The sequence below is a fragment of the Cherax quadricarinatus genome, chromosome 19 (assembly GCF_038502225.1).
Source record: "Cherax quadricarinatus isolate ZL_2023a chromosome 19, ASM3850222v1, whole genome shotgun sequence".
Lineage (NCBI taxonomy): Eukaryota > Metazoa > Arthropoda > Malacostraca > Decapoda > Parastacidae > Cherax > Cherax quadricarinatus.
In genome coordinates, this window is record NC_091310.1 from 19,719,490 (window position 1) to 19,739,096 (window position 19,607).

Here is a 19,607-nt window from a genome sequence, read left to right on the forward strand (position 1 = left end):
AAGCTGTTGTACAGCCACATCAGGAGGAAAACAACAGTCAAGGACCAGGTAATCAGACTGAGGAAGGGTGATGGGGAATTCACAAGAAATGACCGGGAGGTATGTCAGGAGCTCAACACAAGATTTAAAGAAGTATTTACAGTGGAAACCAGTAGGACTCCAGGAAATCAGAGCAGGGGGGTGCACCAGCAAGTGCTGGATGAGGTACATATAACCAAGGAGGAGGTGAAGAAGCTGCTATGCGAACTTGACACCTCAAAGGCGGTGGGACCAGACAACATCTCTCCGTGGGTCCTTAAAGAGGGAGCAGAGACATTGTGTGTACCATTAACAAAGATCTTCAACACATTTGAAACTGGGCAACTCCCCGAGGTATGGAAGATGGCAAAAGTAGTCCCAATTTTTAAAAAGGGAAACAGACATGAGGCACTAAACTACAGACCTGTATCACTAATGTGTATAGTATGCAAGGTCATGTAGAAGATCATCAGGAGGAGAGTGGTGGAGCACCTGGAAAGAAACAAGTGTATAATTGACAACCAGCATGGTTTCAGGGAGGGAAAATCCTGTGTCACAAACCTATTAGAGTTTTATGACAAGGTGACAGAAGTAAGACAAGAGAGAGAGGGGTGGATCGACTGCATTTTTTTGGACTGCAAGAAGGCCTTCAACACAGTTCCTCACAAGAGGTTACTGCAAAAGCTAGAGGATCAGGCACACATAACAAGAAAGGCACTGCAATGGGTAAGAGAATACCTTACAGGGGGGCAACAACGAGTCATGGTATGTGACGAGGTGTCAAAGTGGGCGCCTGTGACAAGCGGGGTTCCACAGGGGTCAGTCCTAGGACCTGTGCTGTTCTTGGTATATGTGAATGACATAACGGAAGGGATAGACTCAGAAGTGTCCTTGTTTGCGGACGATGTGAAGTTAATGAGAAGAATCAAATCGGATGAGGATCAGGCAGGACTACAAAAAAGAGACCTGGACAGGCTACAAGCCTGGTCCAGCAACTGGCTCCTTGAGTTTAACCCCGCCAAATGCAAAGTCATGAAGATTGGGGAAGGGCAAAGAAGACCGCAGACACAATATAGTTTAGATGGCCAAAGTCTGCAAACCTCACTCAAGGAAAAAGATCTGGGGGTGAGTATAACACCGAGCAAATCTCCTGAGGCACACATCAATCAGATAACTGCTGCAGCATACGGGCGCCTGGCAAACCTACGGATAGTGTTCCGATACCTCAGTAAGGAGTCGTTCAAGACTCTGTATACCATTTACGTCAGGCCCATACTGGAGTATGCAGCACCAGTTTGGAATCCACACCTAATCAAGCACGTCAAGAAATTAGAGAAAGTGCAAAGGTTTGCAACAAGACTAGTCCCAGAGCTACGGGGATTGTCCTACGAAGAAAGGTTGAGGGAAATCGGCCTGACGACACTGGAGGACAGGAGGGTCAGGGGAGACATGATAACGACATATAAAATACTGCGCGGAATAGACGAGGTGGAGAAAGACAGGATGTTCCAGAGATGGGACACAGACACAAGAGGTCACAATTGGAAGTTGAAGACTCAGATGAATCAAAGGGATGTTAGGAAGTATTTCTTCAGTCATAGAGTAGTCAAGCCGTGGAATAGCCTAGAAAGTGAAGTAGTGGAGGCGGGAACCATACATAGTTTTAAGGCGAGGTATGATAAAGCTCATGGAGCAGGGAGAGAGAGGACCTAGTAGCAATCAGTGAAGAGGCGGGGCCAGGAGCTATGAATCGACCCCTGCAACCACAAATAGGTGAGTACAAATAGGTGAGTACACACACACACACACACACACTCACACAACAGGCCTAGTGTCTAATCGACATGTGCCTAGGACAAAATGGTAACTAACACACACACCCACACACACACACACACCCACACACACACCCACAAACACACACACACACACACACACACACACACACACACACACAGTCAGTCAGCAGACGTGGGTCACAAGGCTCCGAGAACTTTAGTGGTTTTTAAGTCGTGCAGTAACTGCTAGCAGTAATAAGTGGTAGTGACAACGTCAGTGAACAATCCTACGAGTGATAACCAGAGTTATTAGTTAAAAAAAGTCGAGAGGAAGCCTGAAATCTTTAATATTTCAAAGTGTCAAACCGTTAGTGGATAGTAGGCTTCTGTTGCTACACAGATTCAAATATACAAAGATTCATGTGAGTGTGGAAGCGGGTGTTCAAGAATTTCGAGAGATTGGATAACAAGTGAAATGTGGGGCACCATACAGTGAGAGTGAAAAAGTTAATAAGCAAAAGTAGAAAGGAAAAATATAATATATAACAAGGGAAGGTGGCAGTAGGCCTGCTGAAACAGTGACGTCAAAACAGTTGTGTGACATTATACATATAAAGTGTAACACCGAATGTGAAGTATATTCCAATATAAGTGAAGTGTATTTTCCAGGTGTATATAATCATGTATCTCTCCCTCCTGCGTTCCAGGGAATACAGGTTTAGGAACCTCAAGCGCTCCCAGTAATTGAGGTGTTTTATCTCCGTTATGCGCGCCGTGAAAGTTCTCTGTACATTTTCTAGGTCGGCAATTTCACCTGCCTTGAAAGGTGCTGTTAGTGTGCAGCAATATTCCAGCCTAGATAGAACAAGTGACCTGAAGAGTGTCATCATGGGCTCGGCCTCCCTAGTTTTGAAGGTTCTCATTATCCATCCAGGTCTTTGACGTTGGTGTTTCGCTCTATTTTGTGGCCAGAATTTGTTTTGTACTCTGATGAAGATTTAATTTCCTCATGTTTACCATATCTGAGTAATTGAAATTTCTCATCGTTGAACTTCATATTGTTTTCTGCAGCCCACTGAAAGATTTGGTTGATGTCCGCCTGGAGCCTTGCAGTGTCTGCAATGGAAGACACTGTCATGCAGATTCGGGTGTCATCTGCAAGGGAAGACACGGTGCTATGGCTGACATCCTTGTCTATGTCGGATATGAGGATGAGGAACAAGATGGGAGCGAGTACTGTGCCTTGTGGAACAGAGCTTTTTACCGTAGCTGCCTCGGACTTTACTCTGTTGAAGACTAGTCTCTGTGTTCTGTTAGTGAGGAAATTATAGATCCATCGACCGACTTTTCCTGTTATTCCTTTAGCACGCATTTTGTGCGCTATTACGCCATGGTCACACTTGTCAAAGGCTTTTGCAAAGTCTGTATATATTACATCTGCATTCTTTTTGTCTTCTAGTGCATTTAGGACCTTGTCGTAGTGATCCAATAGTTGAGACAGACAGGAGCGACCTGTTCTAAACCCATGTTGCCCTGGGTTGTGTAACTGATGGGTTTCTAGATGGGTGGTGATCTTGCTTCTTAGGACCCTTTCAAAGATTTTTATGATATGGGATGTTAGTGCTATTGGTCTGTAGTTCTTTGCTGTTGCTTTACTGCCCCCTTTGTGGAGTGGGGCTATGTCTGTTGTTTTTAGTAACTGTGGGACGACCCCCGTGTCCATGCTCCCTCTCCATAGGATGGAAAAGGCTCGTGATAGGGGCTTCTTGCAGTTCTTGATGAACACAGAGTTCCATGAGTCTGGCCCTGGGGCAGAGTGCATGGGCATGTCATCTATCGCCTGTTCGAAGTCATTTGGCGTCAGGATAACATCGGATAGGCTTGTGTTAATCAAATTTTGTGGCTCTCTCATAAAAAAATCATTTTGATCTTCGACTCTCAGTCTGGTTAGCGGCTTGCTAAAAACTGAGTCATACTGGGACTTGAGTAGCTCACTCATTTCCTTGCTGTCATCTGTGTAGGACCCATCTTGTTTAAGTAGGGGCCCAATACTGGACGTTGTTCTCGATTTTGATTTGGCATAGGAGAAGAAATTTTATCCGATGGATAATTCGGGGTATATTATCGAGTTGTTTAGAATTTCTCTCTTACACACACACACACACACACACACACACACACACACACACACACACACACAATCACACATGGAATCGAAACATGGAGAGCCAAGATGATGGATGTGGTACTTGAAAACCTCATGCATCAACATGTCAGGGACACAACCAGAGAGAGAGGGGAGGATGAGCCAGCAAGACTGGATCTTGTGTTCACCCTGAGCAGTTCAGACATTGAGGACATCACTTACGAGAGGCCCCTTGGAGCTAGCGATCATGTGGTTCTGAGTTTTGACTATATAGTAGAGTTACAAGTGGAGAAGGTAACAGGAACTGAAGGGGACAGGCCAAACTATAAAAGGGGGGACTACACAGGTATGAGAAACTTCCTGCAGGAGGTTCAGTGGGACAGAGAAATGGTAGGAAAATCAGTAAACGAGATGATGGAATATGTGGCAACAAAGTGCAAGGAGGCAGAGGAAAGTTTTGTTCCCAAGGGAAACAGAAATAATAGGAAGACCAAAACGAGTCCTTGGTTTACCCGAAGGTGTAGGGAGGCAAAAACTAAGTGCAACAGAGAATGGAAAAGGTACAGGAGGCATAGGACCCAGGAAAACAAGGAGATTAGTAGAAGAGCCAGAAACGAGTATGTGCAGATAAGGAGGGAGGCCCAGCGACAGTATGAAAACGACATAGCATCGAAAGTCAAATCTGACCCGAAACTGCTGTATAGCCACATTAGGAGGAAGACAACAGTCAAGGACCAGGTGATAAGGCTGAGGAAAGAAGGTGGAGAACTCACAAGAAACGATCAAGAGGTATGTGAGGAGCTCAACACGAGATTTAAGGAAGTATTTACAGTAGAGACAGGAAGGACTCTGGGGGGACAGACCAGATGGGGACACCAGCAAGGAATACACCAACAAGTTGTGTACGAATGGTATATAATACCGACAAGATGAGAGTAAGACACACGTGCAACATCTGGGTATCTTTATTGTAGACGTTTCGCCATCCAGTGGCTTTATCAATACAAATTCTAGGACATAACTAGAAGACAGTAGAACTATGTACAGAAGATGAGGTAATCAGTCCCTCAACCTAGGAGTAGGTGCGAACAGCACCATAGTCGTGGAGATTCAGAATCTCCACGACTATGGTGCTGTTCGCACCTACTCCTAGGTTGAGGGACTGATTACCTCATCTTCTGTACATAGTTCTACTGTCTTCTAGTTATGTCCTAGAATTTGTATTGATAAAGCCACTGGATGGCGAAACGTCTACAATAAAGATACCCAGATGTTGCACGTGTGTCTTACTCACACCAACAAGTGTTGGACGACATACATACAGATGAGGAGGAGGTGAAGAAACTGCTAAGGGACATCGATACCTCAAAGGCAATGGGACCGGACAACATCTCTCCGTGGGTCCTTAGAGAGGGAGCAGATATGTTGTGCATGCCACTTACCACAATCTTCAACACATCCCTGGAAACTGGGCAACTACCTGAGGTATGGAAGACGGCAAATGTAGTTCCCATTTTCAAAAAAGGAGACAGAAAAGAGGCACTAAACTATAGACCTGTGTCATTGACGTGTATAGTATGCAAAATTATGGAGAAGATTATCAGGAGGAGAGTGGTGGAGCACCTGGAACGGAACAGGAGTATAAATGCCAACCAGCACAGATTCACGGAAGGCAAATCCTGTGTCACAAACCTTCTGGAGTTTTATGATAAAATAACAGAAATAAGACAAGAGAGAGAGGGGTGGGTTGATTACATCTTCTTGGACTGCAAGAAGGCCTTTGACACAGTTCCTCACAAGAGATTAGTGCAGAAGCTAGAGCATCAGGCGCATATAACAGGAAGGGCACTGCAATGGATCAGAGAATACCTGACAGGGAGGCAACAACGAGTCATGGTACGTAATGATGTATCACAGTGGGCACCTGTGACGAGTGGGGTCCCACAGGGGTCGGTCCTAGGACCAGTGCTATTTTTGGTATATGTGAACGACATGACGGAAGGGTTAGACTCAGAAGTGTCCCTGTTTGCAGATGATGTGAAGTTAATGAGGAGAATTAAATCTGATGAGGACCAGGCAGGACTTCAAAGAGACCTGGACAGACTGGACACCTGGTCCAGCAAATGCCTTCTCGAATTTAATCCTGCCAAATGCAAAGTCATGAAGATAGGGGAAGGGCACAGAAGACCACAGACAGAGTATAGGCTAGGTGGCCAAAGACTGCAAACCTCACTCAAGGAGAAAGATCTTGGGGTGAGTATAACACCGAGCATGTCTCCGGAAGCACACATCAATCAGATAACTGCTGCAGCATATGGGCGCCTGGCAAACCTGAGAACAGCATTCCGATACCTTAGTAAGGAATCATTCAAGACACTGTACACCGTGTATGTCAGGCCCATACTGGAGTATGCAGCACCTGTTTGGAACCCGCACTTGATAAAGCACGTCAAGAAACTAGAGAAAGTACAAAGGTTTGCAACAAGGTTAGTTCCAGAGCTAAGGGGAATGTCCTATGAAGAAAGATTAAGGGAAATCGGCCTGACGACACTGGAGGACAGGAGGGTCAGGGGAGACATGATAACGACATATAAAATACTGCGTGGAATAGACAAGGTGGACAAAGACAGGATGTTCCAGGGAGGGGACACAGAAACAAGAGGCCACAATTGGAAGTTGAAGACACAAATGAGTCAGAGAGATAGTAGGAAGTATTTCTTCAGTCATAGAGTTGTAAGGCAGTGGAATAGCCTAGAAAATGACGTAGTGGAGGCAGGAACCATACACAGTTTTAAGACGAGGTTTGATAAAGCTCATGGAGCGGGGAGAGAGAGGGCCTAGTAGCAACCGGTGAAGAGGCGGGGCCAGGAGCTAGGACTCGACCCCTGCAACCACAAATAGGTGAGTACACACACACACACACACACACACATACATACATACATATGCAGTGGTATACAACAGGCCTAGTGTCAAATCGACATGTGCCTAGGACAAAATGGTAACTAGCACACAAACACACATACACACATACACACACACACACATACACACACACACACACACACACACACACACACACACACACACACACACACACACACACACACACACACACACACACACACACGCACGCACACACTTATATACAACAGGCCAAGTGTCTAATCGACATGTGCCTAGGACAGAATGGTAACTAACACACACACCTTACTAGCCGAGGCAAATATTGCAGTCACACCTTAATTTCTGATTTTCTATAAATATCCGTTATAGAAAACGTATATATATTTATATATAACATTTTTTAAATTTGGTGGATCTTTTGTATTATGCGGGGTTATTATTACTTGTCATTCATTTTACTTTTATGTTACCAAGCCACAACGATAATAATCTTCAAAGTTGTAAAAAAAACGTTCGTGGCAGTGGATCCTCACTAACACCCAGGTACCTACTTACTGCTGGGTGAATAGCGACAGTAGGTGCAAGGAACCAAACCACGAACACATATTCTGTTGTAGGCCCATGGATGATCTCGCCCTGGGTCTGGTAGGCGGGATTACGTGTAGGCACTATAATAATAGCTTTATTTCTACAAGTACATGTACAAGATATACACACCTAGCTGACATCAATGACATATAGCTATATAGAAAGCCGCTTTACACAAATAACCTGCACATAAAAGAGAGGAGCTTACGACGTTTCGGTCCGACTTGGACCATTTACAAAGTCACACAAGCAGAAAAGAGCGATATAGCCAATATATATATTTGCCCTATATATACTGGCTGTCTCTTTTCTGTTAGTGTGACTTTGTAAATGGTCCAAGTCGGACCGAAACGTCGTCGTAAGTTCCTCTCTTTTATGTGCAGGTTACTTGTGTATTGTGCCAGTCACGGTTTTGTACCTTTTTGTTCTTTAGAAAATCGCTTGTTATGCAGAGCATTACGGCCAAATTATGTCAGTTTTGTCCCAGGATGCGACCCACACCAGTTACTCAGGTACCCATTTTACTGATGGGTGAACACGGGCAGCAGGTGTGTTATGAAAACACATTCTAATGTTATCCAGCCGTACCGGTGATCGATCCCCGAACCTCAGTGTGTGTAGTATTAACCACTTCGCTTTCCCTAAGTATTATGGCAGTCTTGAGGAAGTTATCCAGTCCTTAGTAATGCACTCATCTGTAACCTCTCAGTAATAATAAGTCTTGTTAGTTTCCTCACAATATGGTAAATTTGGAACTTCAGTCACATATAGAGCTGTATGTGAGTCTGAAGACACACATACAGCTCTATATTGGGAATCAGTTATGATACTACAATTATTACTAAGCAGTTAGTGAATATTTGCTCTCTGTGATTCGTATTATTTTTGGTTTAAATGTTATGTGTCATTTTAGTATAACATAATTTTCTTAATGCGTAAGTAAAGACAAGCAGAAAAAATGCATTTTAGTTGTTAATTGTTTTAATATATTATTTTTGATAAAATTTTGTAAGAATCAAGGTGGTAAAATTGATATTTAGCGCGCGGTTTATCAAAATATTTACTTAAAGGAATGAGCAGGTGAGGCTCACCATATTTGTTTTCATTTATGCAGGTGCACAGTCTCTCATATGAATCTATTGCCAATAAAAAATTCTACAAAGCAGTCTTAACATTTTAAGAAATATATAATAATAATAAGAATATTTTTTTGATGTGTGAGTGTATTACTGATGTGTATTAATGTGTGGTAGTATAGTTATGTGTGGCAGCAGCAGCAGCAGCAGCAGCAGCAGCACAGTAGTGAAGGCAAGATGGCTGAGTAACGTCCGTGGCAGCCTCCACCACAACATTTCCTCTCTGTTATCACCCTCTACAACCCCTCCTACACAGGTACTCACTAACCTTAACAGTTGTTAAAGCAGGTGTATGAGAGTAGAGGTGGTAGCAGCAGTGAACACAGTGCCAGCTGAGCCGAAACAGTCATAAATGAAACCTTCTTACAAGTGCACCTTTTTTATTACTGCAGTCTTCGAAATAAGATTCTCCTATGGTGGTAGACAACCTTATTCCCTGACCCCTGCGGGCCTAGCGCTTCCCCAAGAATATGTGTGTTTATAGATAGCCTCATAGTGGTCAGTATATATATGCTGTAATCTTAATTCTTGGCTCTGGTGACCGTGTTATGAGGGTCGTAGGTTACGTCCCTTCAAGGGAGGTGCCAGGAGCCTGGTAAAGGGCTCTTGATCCAAGGAATTGCAGCAACCCCCCCAATTCCCATGCGCTGTATGGCCCCCTAGGGGCTCAGTGCCTCCCCGAATTTATGATAGTTTAGGTGAAAATGTAGTTCAGGGTAGTGTAGGCCAGGGATAGGTGGGTCAGGTTAGTGTAGGCCAGGGATAGGTGGGTCAGGGTAGTGTAGGCCAGGGATAGGTGGTTCAGGGTAGTGTAGGCCAGGGATAGGTGGGTCAGGGTAGTGTAGGCCAGGGATAGGTGGGTCAGGGTAGTGTAGGCCAGGGATAGGTGGGTCAGGTTAGTGTAGGCCAGGGATAGGTGGGTCAGGTTAGTGTAGGCCAGGGATAGGTGGGCCAGGGTAGTGTAGGCCAGGGATAGGTGGGTCAGGTTAGTGTAGGCCAGGGATAGGTGGGTCAGGGTAGTGTAGGCCAGGGATAGGTGGGTCAGGGTAGTGTAGGCCAGGGATAGGTGGGTCAGGGTAGTGTAGGCCAGGGATAGGTGGGTCAGGGTAGTGTAGGCCAGGGATAGGTGGGACAGGGTAGTGTAGGCCAGGGATAGGTGGGTCAGGGTAGTGTAGGCCAGGGATAGGTGGGTCAGGTTAGTGTAGGCCAGGGATAGGTGGGTCAGGTTAGTGTAGGCCAGGGATAGGTGGGCCAGGGATAGATGGGTCAGGGTAGTGTAGGCCAGGGATAGGTGGGTCAGGTTAGTGTAGGACAGGGATAGGTGGGTCAGGTTAGTGTAGGCCAGGGATAGGTGGGTCAGGGTAGTGTAGGCCAGGGATAGGTGGGTCAGGGTAGTGTAGGCCAGGGATAGGTGGGTCAGGTTAGTGTAGGCAAGGGATAGGTGGGTCAGGTTAGTGTAGGCCAGGGATAGGTGGGCCAGGTTAGTGTAGGACAGGGATAGGTGGGTCAGGTTAGTGTAGGCCAGGGATAGGTGGGTCAGGTTAGTGTAGGCCAGGGATAGGTGGGTCAGGGTAGTGTAGGCCAGGGATAGGTGAGTCAGGGTAGTGTAGGCCAGGGATAGGTGGGTCAGGTTAGTGTAGGCCAGGGATAGGTGGGTCAGGGTATTGTAGGCCAGGGATAGGTGGGTCAGGGTAGTGTAGGCCAGGGATAGGTGGTTCAGGGTAGTGTAGGCCAGGGATAGGTGGGTCAGGGTATTGTAGGCCAGGGATAGGTGGGTCAGGGTAGTGTAGGCCAGGGATAGGTGGTTCAGGGTAGTGTAGGCCAGGGATAGGTGGGTCAGGTTAGTGTAGGCCAGGGATAGGTGGGTCAGGGTATTATAGGCCAGGGATAGGTGGGTCAGGGTAGTGTAGGCCAGGGATAGGTGGTTCAGGGTAGTGTAGGCCAGGGATAGGTGGGTCAGGTTAGTGTAGGCCAGGGATAGGTGGTTCAGGGTAGTGTAGGCCAGGGATAGGTGGTGCAGGGTAGTGTAGGCCAGGGATAGGTGGGTCAGGATAGTGTAGGCCAGGGATAGGTGGGTCAGGGTAGTGTAGGCCAGGGATAGGTGGGTCAGGTTAGTGTAGGCCAGGGATAGGTGGTTCAGGGTAGTGTAGGCCAGGGATAGGTGGGTCAGGTTAGTGTAGGCCAGGGATAGGTGGTTCAGGGTAGTGTAGGCCAGGGATAGGTGGTTCAGGGTAGTGTAGGCCAGGGATAGGTGGGTCAGGGTAGTGTAAGACAGGGATAGGTGGGTCAGGTTAGTGTAGGCCAGGGATAGGTGGTTCAGGGTAGTGTAGGCCAGGGATAGGTGGGTCAGGTTAGTGTAGGCCAGGGATAGATGGTTCAGGGTAGTGTAGGCCAGGGATAGGTAGTTCAGGGTAGTGTAGGCCAGGGATAGGTGGGTCAGGGTAGTGTAGGCCAGTCAACCAACACCCAGGTACCTACTTCTAGGTGAAGAGGGACAGCAGGTGTAAAGAAACGTGTCCATTTTTTTTTTTTTTTTTTTATTTATTTATTTATTATCAATTTGAGCACACATACAGAGGTACAAAAAAATACAGATAAGAGCAGCATGCCAAAGCCACTTATACTATGCATAGCATTACGGGCTGGCTTAAAATTAACTTAAGATTAACTAAGCAATGATGAAATCAGTGATAAAACATTAATGTAAACAGATTACTATAAAGCACAAATGAGTATTACAAAGACAGGTTATATGGTTGCATTCAGTCATATGAAGGATTCTGTTAGGTAGTGTATTTAAAAAATAATAAAGTTAGATTCGGTTTTAGGTTTAACATTTATGTGATATAATTGTGAGAAACATTTAAGATATACAATTTATAAGGTTCAGTTATTCAGTATTTATTTGGTTTTGGGTGAGTAAGTGATCTTTGAGTAGAGACTTGAATTTATAAACAGGTAGTGTTTCTTTTATATTTACAGGTAATGAATTCCAGATTTTAGGGCCTTTTATGTGCATTGAGTTTTTGCATAGTGTAAGATGGACACGAGGAACATCAAAGAGTGATCTGTGCCTTGTGTTATGGTCATGTGTTCTGTTGAGGTTGGCAAGGAGATGTTTGAGGGGAGGGTTAATATCCGAGTTAAGTGTTCTATGTATGTAATAGGTGCAGTAATAAGTATGGATGTTTTGTATGGTGAGTAGGTTTAGTGTATTGAATATTGGTGGAGTGTGCTGCCTGTAGTGAGAATTTGTTATCATTCTAACTGCAGCCTTTTGTTGGGTAATTAGTGGTCTGAGATGGTTAATTGTTGTTGAGCCCCATGCACAAATTCCATAGGTGAGATAGGGGTAAATAAGAGAGTGATATAGGGCCAGGAGGGCTGACTGTGGAACATAGTACCGTATCTTCGATAGTATGCCTACAGTCTTGGAAATTTTCTTAGAAATTTGTTGTATGTGTATGAAATTTGAGTCTATTATCGAGGTGGATTCCTAAGAATTTTCCCTCTGTTAGCTTTGTGATAGGTGATCCGTTTATCATTATGTTAAGAGGGACATCTGTAGCTCTGTTACCAAACTGAATGAAGTAGGTTTTGTCAATGTTTAGTGTAAGTTTGTTAGTCCTCATCCAGGTAGATATTTTCTGTAATTCGGTATTTACAGTATTGGCTAGTGTGACTGGGCTCGGGTGAGAGAAGACGTATGTAGTGTCATCTGCAAATAGTGTGGGTTTGAGTAATTGCGAAGCATTTGGAAGGTCATTTATGTATAGGAGAAAGAGAAGAGGGCCAAGGACACTTCCCTGTGGGACACCAACTGTAATTGGTTGCGCAGAAGAGTTTGCCCCATTTGCGTACACATATTGGCTTCTGTTGCTGAGGTATGACTTGAGGTAGTTGAGGGAGTGCCCTCTTATACCATAGTGTGACAATTTTACGTGGAGCAAGTCATGGTCAACTGTATCAAAAGCTTTACGTAAGTCAATGAAGATCCCCAGTGGGACTTCTTTTTTCTCTATTGCAGTGTATATATGTTCTAGCATGTGTATAATAGCATCATTAGTATTTTTATTAGGCCTGAATCCAAATTGGCAGGGGTTGAGTATGTTTTGGGAGATAAGGTAGGAGTAGATTCGTTTATGAATTAATTTTTCGAAGATTTTTGAGAGAGGGTGTAAGTTGGATATTGGCCTATAGTTATTCAACTCTGTTTGGTCTCCTCCTTTGTGGATCGGGGTGACCCTTGCTATTTTGAGTACTGTAGGGAAGGTGGAGGATTCAATGGATTTGTTAAAGAGTGTTGCAATGATTGGAGATAGCACTTGTGACACTTTTTTGTATATAAAGGGTGGTAAGGTACTTAAATCCCCTGCCTTGTTTTTTAGTGCATTGATAATAAGGGAGACTTCGTATGGGTTAGTCGGAGCTAGGAACAGTGTGTTCGGGTAGTTGCCGGTGAGGTAGTCATTTGGTGGGGTATCTGAGCTTGGGATTTTATTGGCAAGGTTTTGTCCTATAGTGGAGAAGAAATCATTGAGTCTGTTTGCTGTTTCTGTTGGTGGGAGTTGGGGTTCATCTGATTTTGCTAATTTTATTTCGCTATTTCGTGATATCTTTTTTGTTCCCAGAATTTCTGATAGGGTTTTCCAGGTCTTTTTTATATCACCTCGTAAATTGGATAATCTGTTCTCATAATACAATATTTTTGCCCTTCTTATCAGGCTGGTTAGGATTGACGAGTAACGTTATGTTTGGTCTCTGGTTATGTGACCCATTCTGTACTGTTTTTCATATTGGTGTTTTGTATTTATGGATTTGAGAATGCTGGGTGTTAGCCAGGGACTGTTCAGTCTCTTTGCTGTCATCTGTTTAGTTTTTTTAGGGCAGTGCTTGTTATAGAGGTATTGGGTCTTTTTTAGAAAATTATTAATACATTCGTCAATATCTGTATAGATTTCTAGCTCAGTGTGCCAATCAATGTTTGCTACTGCTGTTGTGAAGTTATTAACCCTTTGAGGGTTTTCGTCGTACTAGTACGTCTTACGCGTAGGGGTTTTTGACGTACTAGTACTCATAAATTCTAGCGGTCCTCAAATCTAGTGGGAGAAAGCTGGTAGGCCTTCATATGAAAGAATGGGTCTATGTGGTCAGTGTGCACGGTCTAAAAAAAATCCTGCAGCACACAGTGCATAATGAGAAAAAAAAAACTTTGACCATTTTTTTTGAATAAATCAGCGACTTTGCAGTGTATTTTCGTATGGTATTTATTGTTGTTTTCTAGTTTTCTTGGTCTCATTTTATAGAATGGAAGACATATTACAGAAATTGAGATGATTTTGACTGGTTTTACAAAGAAAGGTGCCTTGAAATTGAGCTCAAAGTATCAGAAATGTTCGATTTTTACCAAACTTCAAAAGTAAACAAATCGTGCCAAGCGTGCAATACACGTCAACTGGTGAGTCTAATATTCTTTCACAAGTGCACCAATAATATTTATACCATTTTTTACACTAATGCAGTAGTCTGCATAACAGTAAATCTTATATTTTTTGTGAAAATAAAAATTCAAAGTGGAAAGCAAAAGAATATAAGAGGGGCCTTGAGACGTGACTAATGACTAGAGGAAATGTCATTTTAGTGCCAGGTATGTCTTTCTTGTTTATTCTGGACCCTATTCGGAAATTGGCATCTTTTGAAATTTGTGTGAAATTGGCAAAATTGCTAAATTGTGACCACTGTACTGGATAGTTGAATTTCATAAATGAGTGGTTTCTTGCACCCATTCGATAGAAAAAATGGAGTTCTAGCGAAATATTCATGTTTTTTGTCGACTAGTACAGTGAAATTGGCCGAAAATGGGGCTCAAAGTGGGCAAAATCGCCGATGCGTAAACATCGCCGAGACCACTAACTTTGCGAGAGCATAATTCCGTAAGTTTTCTATCAAATTTCAAACTTTTGGTGTCTTTATGATCGGGAAAAGATTCTCTATCTTTTCATAAGAGAAAATAATTTTTTTTTTTTTAAATTTGGCCGACCCTGAGAACGAGTTTCAGAGAGGGCCTGTCGACCCTCAAAGGGTTAATGACTGCCTCATTGTGAAGTCTGAAGGTGACTTTAGTAGTGTCTTGGGGTAGTTTACCAAGAGCTGTTATGAGGAAAGTAGGGTAGTGGTCTGTGGTATTATCTGTAATTATGCCTGATTTTAAAGGGGATATGGTGTTGGTCCAGATGTGGTCAAGTAGGGAAACACTAGTCTCTGTAACTCTTGTAGGTTTTGTTACTGTTGGTAGTAACATACAGTTACTCATTGTGTTTGTGAATTCAGTAACGTGTGGGTCCTGGTCTTGCAGGAGATTTATATTGAAGTCACCTGAGAGTAGTAGTGATCTTTGTTCATGCGTGCATCAGTTATCATACTTCCTAGATTTTGACTAAATTGGCTAATGTTTGACTGTGGAACTCTGTAGATGTTTATCAATGTGAGAGGTTTTTGTAGGTATTTGGATTTGAATTTAGCTATTATATATTCCCCATGTTCATCCCTTGTGCAAGTATTAGTGATACATTCTAGTTGGTCTGAACCACAGACACTTGTGCATGAGGCAAGAGTGTTGCCAACCAAGCCACAGTCAGGGTGATGAAGGGCAGGGATAGGTGTGCCAAGGTAGTGAAGATTAGAGATAGGTGGGTCAGGGTGATGGAGGCCAGGGACAAATGGGGAAAGTTTAGGGTAGGCCAGGGATAGGTAGGTCACTGTAGTGTCACCCATTGATAGGTGGGTTGGAGCAAGGTAGGTCAGGGTAGTGTAGACCTTAGATAGGTGGGTCAGGGTAGTTTAGGCAAGGGATAGGTTTTTCATGGTAGTGTAGGTTCAGGATAGGTGGTTCAGGCAGTGTAGGCTCAGGATAGGTGGGTCAGGGTAATGCAGGCCTAGGATAGGTGGGTCAGGGTAATGCAGTCTTAGGGTAGGTGGGTCAAAGGAGAGGCAGTCAAGGATAGCTGCATCAGGGTAATGAAGGCTAGGGATAGGTAGGTCAGGATGGAGACACTCAGGAATAGGCGGGTCAGGGATTCAGAAGTGGGCTTGTCAGAACAAGGTAGGGTAAGGACCATCTATGCTGTATGATTCTTTTGGGTTTAGTGCATAGTTTTGAATGTAATAATGATAAGGGACCATCTGTACAAATTACCTGAAGACTTGAGAGGCAAGGTCTGGAGTTGGAGCTTAGATAACCAGAAGCACAGCTTTGTGTAAATACACTGTAAATTAAAAAAAATATATATATATATGTTAAATTCTGATGACAGGATACAACTAATGTAGCTCTGCCCCTTTATCTACAAACAGATAATCTCATGTGTGCTAACTGTTGACTGAACTAGTATTTTGCTTCATCCCACAAGCCTTTTTTACTGATAGTAGTGTAGCTGCAACATTTTGGATTTCACAAGCAGTAGTGTCATATTCTGTATGCAAACAAACACGGGTTTGAATCTTTGAGTGCTAAAGTAAGTGTTTATTCAGTCCTCATACATAATTTTAAACTTTTATTTTGATTTTATATAGCAAATTATGTAGACTAACTGAACCTAGGATAATTAATCCAGTCATGTCAAACAAAAGGATTTGTTTCCATTGGTGATGTAGAATTGCAGTACAGTGGCACCTTGACTTACGAGTTTAATTCATTCCATGACCGAGCTCGTAACTCAATTTGCTCTTATATCAAATAAATTTCCCACACTAAAATTAATTGATATGCCATAAATCCATAATAAGAGAATGTAAAGAAATAAACTGGTTTTATGAAGTGTATTTACCTTGGAGATCAGACGACTTGGGCTAAAGGAAGATGCTGGCGGAGGTGGAGGTTGAAAAAGATAGGCAGAGGAGATGGGAGGAGTTAGTTTCGTTTCATAAATGAACACTTGAGGAGCACTAAAGAACACTGAAAGAGTACTAAAGGAAGAATACTGAAGGAGCACTAAAAGAACATTGAAGGAGCATTAAAAGAGGAACATTATAGGAGCACTAAAAGAGGAACATGGAAGGAGCACTAAAGGAACACTTGAGGAGCACTGAAGGAAGAACACTGAAGAAGCACTAAAGGAAGAATATTGAATAAACACTAAAGGAACACTGAAGGAACCATTCATCTACATTACTGAAGGAGCATCAAAGGAGCACAGGAGCACTACAACACAAACACACACACACACACACACACACACACACACACACACACACACAAACACACACACACACACACACACACACACACACACACACACACACACACACACACACACACACACACACACACACACACACACACACACACACACACACACACACACACACACACACACACACACACACACACACACCTACACACACCTACACACACCTACACACACCTACACACACCTACACACACCTACACATACCTACACACACCTACCTACCTACACACCTACCTGCAACCTCAACTAGGTGAGTACACACACACTAGCAAGTGAGGTAGTGGAGGCAGGAACCATACATAGCTTTAATTAAGATGAGGTATGATAAAGCTTATGGAGCAGGGAGAGGACCTAGTAGCACTCAGTGAAGAGGCAGGGCCAGGAGCCGAGTTTCGACTCTTGCAACCACAATTAGGTAAGTACTCTCTCTCTCTCTCTCTCTTTCTCTCTTTCTCTTTCTCTCTTTTTCTCTTTCTCTTTTTCTCTCTCTTGCTTTCTTTCTCTTTCTCTTTTTTGTTTTTACACAGGGTTTGACAAGATTAAGGATCCCTAGTTTTATTGACAAGCTATTTACAGGTTAAGGATTCCTAACTTTATTGGCAAGCTAAGAGCTGTTACCTACATCAGCTCATTTGAAAGCATTTTTATTGTTATGAGACATACAAGTAGGGAACAGGATGAAGTTGGAGCCATCTGTGGGCCAGCATTTTCATTTGATCAACTGACTTATATCGTTGACATCATAATGCTGTACGAATGTGTTCCATACTCGAGTCATCCTGGGTATATATGATCTCAGATGGAGTGATGTTCTGGAGAAGGGTACAGCGAGAGTGAAGTTGCTTCTTTCTGCCCGTCTTGTGGCATAAAAGCTTGTTTCACACTGTCCTCAAAGTGGATCCAAGTGTGGTACTTTGGCAATATTGGCCTTGTACATAACAGTAAGGCCACCCACATCCCTCCTGTGTTGAAGGCTCTGCTGAAATGACAGATCTATCCAGGATGGGTCCAGGCAAGAGATGAGACGTCTTGATCTGTTCTCTACTGTCAAGCAATCGCAGATGAGAGGGGGGGCAGGCAAACCAAGAAAGTGGAGCATACTCAAGGTGTGAGCGTACTTGTGCCTCGTACAGAATCTTGCAACCCCTACTGTCAAGCAGATGCGAGATACGGCGAAGTGCTGTAAGCTTCCTGGCTGCCTTGTTTGCAAGATTTACAACATGGTTCTTCATGGTTAGTTTGGAGTCAAATTTCACCCCAAGGATATCAACTTCTTCTCCAGGTGCCAACACCCTGCCATTCTTCCTTATTACTGTACCAGCATTACCATCATGGTACCTAGAGACGATCATCATTTTCTCAGGTGCAAATGTTACTTGCCATCTATTTCCCCAAGCTGATATAGCTCTTAGCTGGTGATTGATGTAGCTTAGAGCAGCTGGCATTTCTTCTTTTGGATAAGTGAATGTCACTGTACAGTCGTCTGCATATGCATATGATTCTGGGATGAGAGGCGAAGCACAAGTCTCCTAACTACCTAATTCATGCCTTCACTGACAAGGATGATGAAGATGTTGAGATTAAACTTGATGATCCACAGGACCAGGCTAATTTGATGGGTAATGTATGGGAGAAAATTCTCTCCCACAATAACAGTCATCGATTTAACAATAATCATTATCAGTTGGTAAATGAATGGAGAGATGAGAACTTAGATGATCTACAACCACTACCTTCCATCGATACATCAACTCTTGAAGATGCCCACTCGCTTACTAGACTTATTACATTACTCGAGATGAGTCAGGTTATTGGAAGAATGCGAAATAGAGCCCCTGGTCTCTCTGGAATAACAATGAAAAAAATAAAGTTCCTACCCAGAAATTGTAAACAATCTTTGGTTAATATCTTTAATGCCATCTTGGCCTCAGGACATTTTCCAGTTGTTTTTAAGACTGCTAGGATGATCTTTCTTGCTAAGCCCAATAAAGACATCCATCAACCAGGGAACTATAGACCTATATCTTTACTAGAAGTCACTGGAAAAGTTCTTGAGAAGATCATTTCCAACAGACTGAACTACTATATGGAGTTTAATCACCTTTTTACTGAAAAACATTTGGCTTTAGAACACATAGAGGTACCCATCATGCAATAAATATTATTTTCAATACTGTAGCAAGTCTAAAACATCAGGGCAATCTTGCCCTAATTGCCACCAGAGATGTTCATAAAGCTTTTGATAGCTTATGGCACGTTGGTCTTATATACAAACTTATTGACCTACCAGACCATAACTGGACCTTTCTCAGATTAATATATAACTTCTTAGCTCAAAGAAAAATAATTCTCACCTTTCAAGGCAGGTCGACAGCCTTTTATACCGACAGCTGGTGTCCCACAAGGTTCTTGTCTTAGTCCAATTCTATTCAACATTTATGTGAATGACCTTCGTCAACCAGAGTTTAATGGTACAATTATAACGCAATTTGAAGATGATGTTATCCATGTCGTCTCATCAACTCCGGTAACAGGAAAATACAAGTATGGGAGAGTCATAGAAAAAATGAATATTGAACTTCGTCGAACATCTAATTGGGAAAAGAAATGGAGAATTACGACTAACCCTGACAAAGTCCTTGTTAGCACGATAGGTTGTTTTGCATCAACCATCGAAGATAAGGGGGGTATCTCCATCAGAGGTACACCTGTAGCCATTAGAAACCCTAACAAGATCTTGGGATATGAAATAGACAGGCTGCTCCACTCAACATCTCGTGTAAAT

At 43.2% G+C, this 19,607-nt stretch overlaps 1 protein-coding gene across 1 annotated transcript in view; it reads left to right on the top strand.

Annotated features, from left to right (window-relative positions):
- The first annotated feature begins 8,697 nt into the window (after nt 1-8,697).
- Nucleotides 8,698-19,607, top strand: part of Slmap (Sarcolemma associated protein) — a 575,111-nt gene continuing 564,201 nt past the window's right edge. Inside the window, exon 1 of the transcript XR_008406974.2 lies at nt 8,698-8,829. The gene's annotated coding sequence lies outside the window, so the exon portion shown is untranslated. The remainder of the gene's footprint in view (nt 8,830-19,607) is intronic.